This window comes from Egretta garzetta, unplaced genomic scaffold, assembly GCF_000687185.1.
Source record: "Egretta garzetta isolate BGI_Z169 unplaced genomic scaffold, ASM68718v1 scaffold968, whole genome shotgun sequence".
NCBI classification, from domain to species: domain Eukaryota; kingdom Metazoa; phylum Chordata; class Aves; order Pelecaniformes; family Ardeidae; genus Egretta; species Egretta garzetta.
Genome location: NW_009260641.1, coordinates 50,361 through 58,359, shown reverse-complemented (window position 1 = coordinate 58,359; position 7,999 = coordinate 50,361). Strand labels below are relative to the sequence as shown.

Here is a 7,999-nt window from a genome sequence, read left to right as displayed (position 1 = left end):
GAGACGCACGATGCCAAGGACTATACTCGTTCTGCCTAGCGGGCTTTTTTTAGCAATAGTAGCAACTGATATCAAAGCAGCTATGGGCCACCCCGGCAAACCCAAATAGGCATTTTTTACCAGATATTAAATCCCACTTTTCTTCCCTTTATTCTCAGCGTGGGAGACTCCAGGTAGGTGCAGCACTGTCCAATTAATCTCCGTGTGAGTGAGAAACTTCAGGTAAATCGCAGCCCTCGTTTGAGGCTCTCGTATAGCACGAGGGCTTTCCCTTTTTTGAATAAACTGTATTGCTGCAGCTTGCTGCTAGGAGTAACCTCTGCCTGCCACCGACCAGGCGGCACGGGCCTGCGCGCTGTGGTCCGTAATTCCTGCTTTTTGCTGTAAGTCCTTGGGGAATGCCGTGTGCAGCGCGCTCTGCGGCGGAGCGAGGACTGAGACCTCTGCAGGGCTTTTCTCCTGGCTTTTCCGAGATGAGCTTGGTCTAAAGCAAACCTCTTGGCGATAACATCAGGCTTTCGGTAATGTCTGCAGGCGGGGCGGGCGCCCGTTGAGCAGGGTGCTGATGGCGTTGGTTGGCACTTTGTGCTTTGGGAAGCTCGGTGTCCCGCTCTGCCCCGTGGTTCCCTGGGCCTGAAAAGCCGCTCGGAAGAGAGCAGGAAATCGGGCTGGAGAGCCATGGTGCGATAAGCTTTAGGTCTGGGTCCTTTGGGCTATAGCTAGGTTAGTGCCAGGCTTGAACAGGTTAAACACTGCGAAGTGAGACCAAAGTCCAGTTTTGAACTACTTGGAATTTAAGGAATTGACAATTAGCTTTCATAGCAGAACAGGGTTGCTAGAAATTGCGCTTCTTGCTTGGTTAAGACCTGTCTTGTTCATGTGCCTAAATTAAGTTCCGCAGACAGGCAGGAGCCAGTTGCAAACCAAGCCCATAACGTGTAGTTAATGGGCCTGTACTAAAATGAAACTGCACGAGGCCAGTGTATTGCAGCACAAACATGAATGTGCTTTGCCTGGCTTATTCTGGTTTTTTTGGGTTTTTTTGTTTTTTTTTTTAAATGATGCCTGAGCAAGAGCAGGGCAATTGCTGCGTCAGGACCACCCCTTCCTAAGGATCTTTGAGAGAGGTGAAATGGGATCGTTTGGAGCACTTGCAGGGACACCCTGCGTCCCTCTGGCTGGCAGCAGAACGGGGAGAAGCCCGGCAGCGTGTGCCTCCTGCCGACCCCACCGTGGGACGGCTCCAGCCTTGGCAGAGTTACCTCCACACCTTGCCAGAAGCCGCCTGTGAGTGAGCGTCTGACTCAGCCCTGTCCTTTTGCTGGGGCGAAAAAGAGATGTCTTTGGGGTTTTTGTCTTCCTCCCCCTCCTCTCGCCGAGCCCGCCGCGTTGCGGAGGGGAGCGGTGCGCGGTGCTCGCTGCGTGGGCAGGGAGATGCTGTAGGAGGGTTCCCCGACCCCGGGGCCGCTGCAGTGATGCAGCCGACTGACGTACTTTCCCCTGCATCAAAGTGACGGTTGCCTGGCTGCCTCACTGAGCCCGGCTTTTCTTTTTTCTTTTTTCTTTTTTTTTTTTTTTGGTCTTTAATATTGAAGTACAAAGCCGTGCAGAAACCACATGCTTTTTTTATTCTTTGAAGTGGTGCTGGCTAACTGCCTGAAAAACATTCTCCAGCGGTGGTGGAAAAAGTCCCATTACGTTTTACAAATATTTTTGTTTTATTTCACCCCTTCTTTCAGAAGCTTGACAATAGTCCTCTGGAGACCTGATCCCGTGTTGCTGGCAGAGGCCGACCCGTCCCCATAGCCGCCTGCCTTCGGTGCTGCAAACAGGACTCGCACTTAGATCTTTAAGAAATAGAACTTGCATTTGGGTGGCTTTTTGTGGTTTTGCTTTCTCCATCGTACAATACATCGTCCCCAGCTTGTTCGATGTCCAGCTCTCGGCAGGCTGAGAGTTGAACGCGTAGCCTGGAGTTTTAAGTTCGGGACTTAAGTCCAGCTTGAGTGTATTACTGCTAACTTGAATATAATGAGGTTTAAGGTGGAAAATATAATAAAAAGAGTCAGGTTGTATTTTCAAAATGAATGTGTAGCTCCTGAGCTAGAAATGCTGGGCTAAACATTGGAATGGGCAAGAAGGAGGGGGAGTAGGATCGGCTGTGGACGCCGGCGGTGCGTGGCGCGGTGCGTACGTAATCTGCAACTTTTAAACGTCCTGGTAATGTGTTCCTCGTCACTTCAGCTGCTGAACAAAGACACTAATTAGTCAGGGATGAACAATTAAGAGGGATTAATGCTTTCTGTGTTACAACGTCAGGCGTGCACACCTCAGGTGAGTCTCTTCTGTGATCTTTACCCAGGCTTGGTCCCCAAGAGGCAGCGTTTCGGTGAGAAAAGCGGCCTTTTGCAGTGCGTCGGTCGTCGCACAGCTGGGCAGGCGGCACAGCTTTTCCTGGCAGGGCAGAAATACTGCTTGTCCATTTTCTATCAAATGCAACTAGCATTAAATTGCAGGAGTGCAGATAGGGATTTGAGGGCGCTCAGCTAGGCTGGACTTGGCCTCTGCATCATTTTAAAGGTAAAAGGGGTTTTGCAAACATGAGGGCCAATATAAGTCTTTCCATGAGACTTTGAGTGTCAGCGGTCATTAAAGACATCAAAACTCATTGCCTCTTCCAGCGGGGGATGCCAACCATGGATGCCAGGGTGTGCTCTGCTTTATTTTAGCATGAACTCCTTCATTTTTTGGTGCCGGGGTGCAGCAGTGTGCTGAAAACGCTGCCGTAGCTGCGAGTAAAAAGCCGAGCCGCGTAAAGCATCTGCAGTTAGGGCCCGGAGCTTGCAGCTCCCCCCGTGCTGTCGCTGTGCCGAAGCCGAGGAGCAGCGTGGTGTTCGACAAGCAACGCCGGCGTGGTGGTTCATGTGTATTTGTGTAAATTACTTAGAAAACTGGTAAAATTCCACTAATCCCTCTGTAACTGAGCTTATCGTGGGATGCGAATTTCCTGTTGCCTGTCCCCTACTGCTGGGTGCAATAAAATGGGCAGCCAGAAAATCACGCTGGTTCCTGTCATTTGTTCCAGTTTGGGATAACTTGCCTCTACAGAGGTTACGGTTTTCCAGTTTTCCTCTGGCTTTCAACTCTTGTTTTGGGTATTTAGAGGTGAAGCTTATAAACAGGTCCTTTTAAAATACATGAGCATGATAGGAACTACATGGACGCGAGTGAATGTGCTGAGGTGTGGGGAGGGCAGGGTGCCGATGAGCAGACGCTGGTGTAATATGGTTTTTACCTTAAAAAATGCAGCACGATCCCGTCCAGCATCTCTGAACAGCAGTCAAGGCTGCAGAGTGAGTTCAGTGTTGTATTCGCCGTTGTGGCTAAATAAGCTCGATTCATTCTTTCTCCCTTTTATGTGTTTTTATTAACCGAGGCAAGGGATTTCTGCAGCGACGGCCTCCCCTAGGAATGCTGGCTATGTGAGAAATGCCCCGTCCTGCAACGCCGCTGCTCTCCCTTATCTGCCCGGCCCTGGCTGCCCGCGCCGTGGCCATGGGCTCTGCTCGCCGCACAAATACCTTCCTGTCCTGGGCAGGGTCACCGCTGCCATTCGCGTTCATCGTCGCGTCTGTCGTCTCCAATCTGCGCCGGAACCCTCCCCCCCCTCCCCAGTCAATGCCAGCGTGACCGGGTTTGGATGAACCCGGCGCTCCCGGGAGGTCCCCGGTTTCCCTGGCCAGAGCCGGTGCCGCCGGGTGTCTGTCGGCATGCCGAGTGTGCAAGGCAGGCATCCGTGCGGCGATCACCGTGTGCTGTAAGCCTCGCCCCGTCCGATATCGCAGGCGGTGAGATTTCTTGGTTTCATCGTTGTGAAGAGGCTGCCAGTGTTAAATAGGGCTCTTTTGATCGCTTTGCCTTGAGAATTTACGTTTATTCTTTCCTCTGTTTTGCCAGGAATATTCCAGGAGTAGTGGAAAACGGTATGTACAGGTTGTGGCCACTGAGGCTGTTTTTTCTGGGGAAAAAAATCAGTAAGTGATATTGGATTAAGGTTTTATTTCTTGACACACTTGTCCGCAACGAGCGGCTTCGGTCACTTGCGCTGGTCCAGCCTTAGGCTGTCTCTGCTCTCTGGAGTTGAGCTGAACTTCGGGTTCATCGTGTACCCCTTTGAATCCATCTGGTTTGAAGCCAGGGAAGCCGGTCCGGATGCAAAACCTCGGCATTGCCAGCTTAGATGGAGGCGGTGATGCTGTGAGCTGGGGGCCAGGCCACTGCATTGGGGTTTATTTCAACTCGAAACGATCGCACCCAGGAGTGAAGAAGATTTAATTTTTTCTCTTTTACTGGGATAATTTGTTTGTTCAAGCTCTTCGCTTGCTAGGCAAAGCAGGATCTAAATTTGGTGTGTCTTTTAATATCTTTTTAGCATACGTGGTTTTTTGGACCACGTTTAAAAGCTCTTCTGGCCCTGTAAGTTTTCTTTAAAGGGAGTGAGCTGTAATTGTCTGGCACATCTCGGGGTGGGCAGGCGAGGCCCGGGGTCTCGGCTGCTCGGGAAGCCGCTGAGGAGCGTGTGGACGCGCAGGCTAACGCCCGCACCGGGACATCTCCCCGGCTGGGGGTCGTCCTGCTCTGGAATACAAGTGCCTTATTCTGGTTTTAACTAAACCCAGTTGTAGTCGGGCATGTTGTTCCAGACTTAAATGGGCAGACTGGGCCCGACTGCTCCTTTTTCTTCATTGCAATCTCTGTCAGTCATCACTCCCACAAACAGAAGGCCTTGATTGATGGCGTGAGACCGGCTCGTTGCTTTTAGCAGAAGGGTAGTGTCAAGCTCTTGCCGGTTATTTAGGCTCATCTGGTCTAACTTAGGAGCCCTTACTGTCCAACAGTTTAAAAAGAAATAAAAGCAAAAAGCCCCAAACAGCTCGCAGATTTTTTTAATGGGTTTTTGCTCTGTCTGCAAGATGTTTTGACCATCTCTTCCCCCCCAACATGCTTCTTGGGTGCAGGCTAAGCAAACGGGAACAAAGCGTTCTCGCTCGGGGTTAAAAGTGGATGCACGTGAGGGCTATTTGCAGTGAGTTGGCGCAGAGATAAGAGCCAGCGTTATCGAGCGCTGTCTGTGCGAAGGGTGGGTTCCCCAGCAATGGGCTCTTCCCTCCCCAGGAGCCGCGGGCGAGGGACCCGCTCTGGCCGGTGGCCGTCAGGTGCCTGCTCCGGTGTCCCCGGTGCCCAGCACGCTCGGCTGGAGCGGGTCATGCTTCCCTGGAGAGGCAGGAGGCTTGTTGTGCGTTGGCCGAGCGTACCTGGAAATCTGTTTCTTGAATCAGATTTTTATCAGAGATTTTTTTTATTCACTGGAATATTTTGCCTCAAAATCTGTTTACAGTTGAAGTAGGCCACCTGGGTTAGAGATAAGTTATTCAAAATAATCTTAGTGTCCTGCATTTTCCTGTTTAGATGCACAACTGGAAGGAAATACCTGGATTGCTGTCGTAACGTGCCATTTCAGGCCCTGCAATCCGTGGCACTATATTTTATCTCCCAGCTCCATGACTGAGCAGATGCTCTTGGGACCGACCCTTCTCCAGGTCAGCTTTTGCATCGCCATCGTGCAAAAGAAAAGCTTTCGCCCTTCCCTTTCTTTCGGCCTCAGGTTAGCAGCCAGGCGCATAAGTAGGCAGGCGAGTTTGTACAGAACTGGGGGGTTTTCGCAGAACCGTGTTCCTTGTCCAGAGCGTGAATAAAAAATGGGGACAAAAAGTGCCATTGGGTGATTCTCAGAATTTCGGTACGGGGATGACTTGGCAGCCCCCTGGGACTTGGAGGCGCAGGTGAGTGGGGGCCAGCGGCGCTCGGGTATGTACAGCGTAAGCAGAGAAGCACGGCACCTGCGCAATAGCAATTGCTTAACGCCGTGAACTCAGGCAAGTTCGGATGTTTTATATCTCTGTTTTTTCTAAGCTGTAGTAGATGATTTTCTAAATATAAGCCCCAGCCCTGTGAAAATAGTCAGCGAGCCAAAGGTTGCCCGTTACCTGCAGGCAGATCCCTCACGTGCTTTCTGGTGCAGCCCTTTCGCACAATCTCTAAGTTCCTTTTTTAGCCTCTCGGCCTTATTTCCAGCCCAGCCTTTGCCCAGCAGTTCCCAGCCCCAGCCCTGAGCTCAGAGCTGACCCGCTGCCAGCCCAACGTGACTGCTCTTCCTGTAAGAGAGACAAAAGAAAACGACCTTCTGCTTCCTCTCCCTGGCTGCCCAGCGGATTCCAGCGCCCATGTAGGAGTTGCTCCTTGTTGCAAACCCTCACATGATGTTGCAGTCATCACTATTACCAAAAGACCCGGGTTTGCATGAAAACAGCCGCACAGCCGCTGCAGTCACATGGAGATACTGGCCTTTTCTTTTAGGGTAATTGCTTTGGTGGTTGAAACAAGTGCAAAAGTAGTCATCGGGCTGATCAAACCGTGTCCTCATCTGCGTTTTGGAAGCATTTGGAAGCAAGCCTCTTGGGTTTTGCTTGCCTGCAGCTGACTTAGGGAGGGAGGGGGAGCCCCCAGCTCTGCTGACCTCTGGTGAGCATCATTTTTGCCCTCTGTAGCTACAGCAGTCATGAAACAAAACACGATGACTGGGGAAAGTCACAGGGCTGCTGCCCTACCAGCGGGCTTTATGGGGGTGTGAAGAAAGCAGCGGTATTTGCTCTCATGTGATGTTCCTGCTGCAAAAGGTCACTTGTGTTTCTCGTGAAATTGGAAGGAACTGGCCCCCGAGCGCCGATGAGTCCCTTCTGCCGTCGGTAGCTGGCAGTGAATAAGCATCCCTGAGCGGTCCAGCTCATAGGCAAGTGTCACACCAGCCCAGCTTCAGGGTACCTCGAGCTGTTAAGTTCTTTCTCAACACGCAGTTAAGATTTTGAGGCTTTGCTTAACACCGAGCTATAGAGTGTGATTTTTTTTTTTTTAGAATCATAGAATGTTTAGGGTTGGAAGGGACCACTAGTGGTCATCTAGTCCAACCCCCCTGCAGTGAGCAGGGACACTGCTAACTAGATCAGATTGCTCAGAGCCCCATCCAACCTGGCCTTGAATGTTTCCAGGGATGGGGCCTCCACTACCTCTCTGGGCAACCTGTTCCAGTGTTTTACCACCCTCATTGTAAAAAATTTCTTCCTTACCTCTAGCCTGAACCTACCCTGTTCTAGTTTAAAACCATTTCCCCTTGTCCTAACACAGCTGGCCCTACTAAAAAGACGTTCCCCATCTTTCCTATAGGCCCCCTTTAGGTACTGGAAGGCCGCAATCAGGTCTCCCCGTAGCCTCCTTTTCTCCAGACTGAACAAGCCCAACTCTCTCAGCCTGTCCTCATAGGAGAGGTGCTCCAGCCCCTCATAGCAGAGGGGCTCCAGCCCTCGGATCATTTTTGTAGCCCTCCTCTGGACCCATTCCAACAGTTCCATGTCCTTCTTGTGCTGAGGGCTCCAGACCTGGATACAGTACTTTTCCAGAAGTACCAGCGTGGAATTATGGGTCTGGGTCTTCCCAGTGTGGATGAGGTTCCTGCCTTACAAAAAAGATTCTCACTTTGGGTTTCTGAGGCTTAATTAGCAAAAGGGTGCTAATTACTGGGTGGAGTCAGAGGATTTGGGGTTTGTATTAGCAAAACTAGGTATGTATTTAGTGCAGCACGTACCCAGACTTGACCAGCTCGCGCCTCGCAGTGTTGCGGCGCGGGGCAGATGTGGTGACGTTCTGCTTTGCTGTTCAGCTCTGCGCTAGCGCAGCGATGCAGCGCTCGGGGCGAGTCCTCCACGCGTGCCACGAGGACGCGCCTGTCCACGAGCAGCGTGCTCCGGGTCCCAGCGATCACACGATCGTAGACGTTGCTTAATTCCATCCTGCATCGCTTTCCTTCTTGCTCAGGGCTGTAAGCAGCTGTCAGTGTGCGAGATGCTAATGCGAACAGGGATCGTGCTTGTTTCGATTCAAGGGC

At 51.5% G+C, this 7,999-nt stretch overlaps 1 protein-coding gene across 4 annotated transcripts in view; it reads left to right on the top strand.

The window, feature by feature from the left end:
• GNG7 (G protein subunit gamma 7) overlaps nt 1–7,999 on the top strand; it is a 63,938-nt gene that overhangs the window by 33,978 nt on the left and 21,961 nt on the right. Inside the window, exon 1 of one of the 4 annotated variants that reach the window (XM_009645562.2) lies at nt 5,581–5,600. The exons of the other annotated variants lie outside the window; for them this stretch is intronic. The gene's annotated coding sequence lies outside the window, so the exon portion shown is untranslated. Of the gene's footprint in view, nt 1–5,580; nt 5,601–7,999 lie in introns of those variants that run through there. 4 annotated transcript variants of the gene reach the window in all.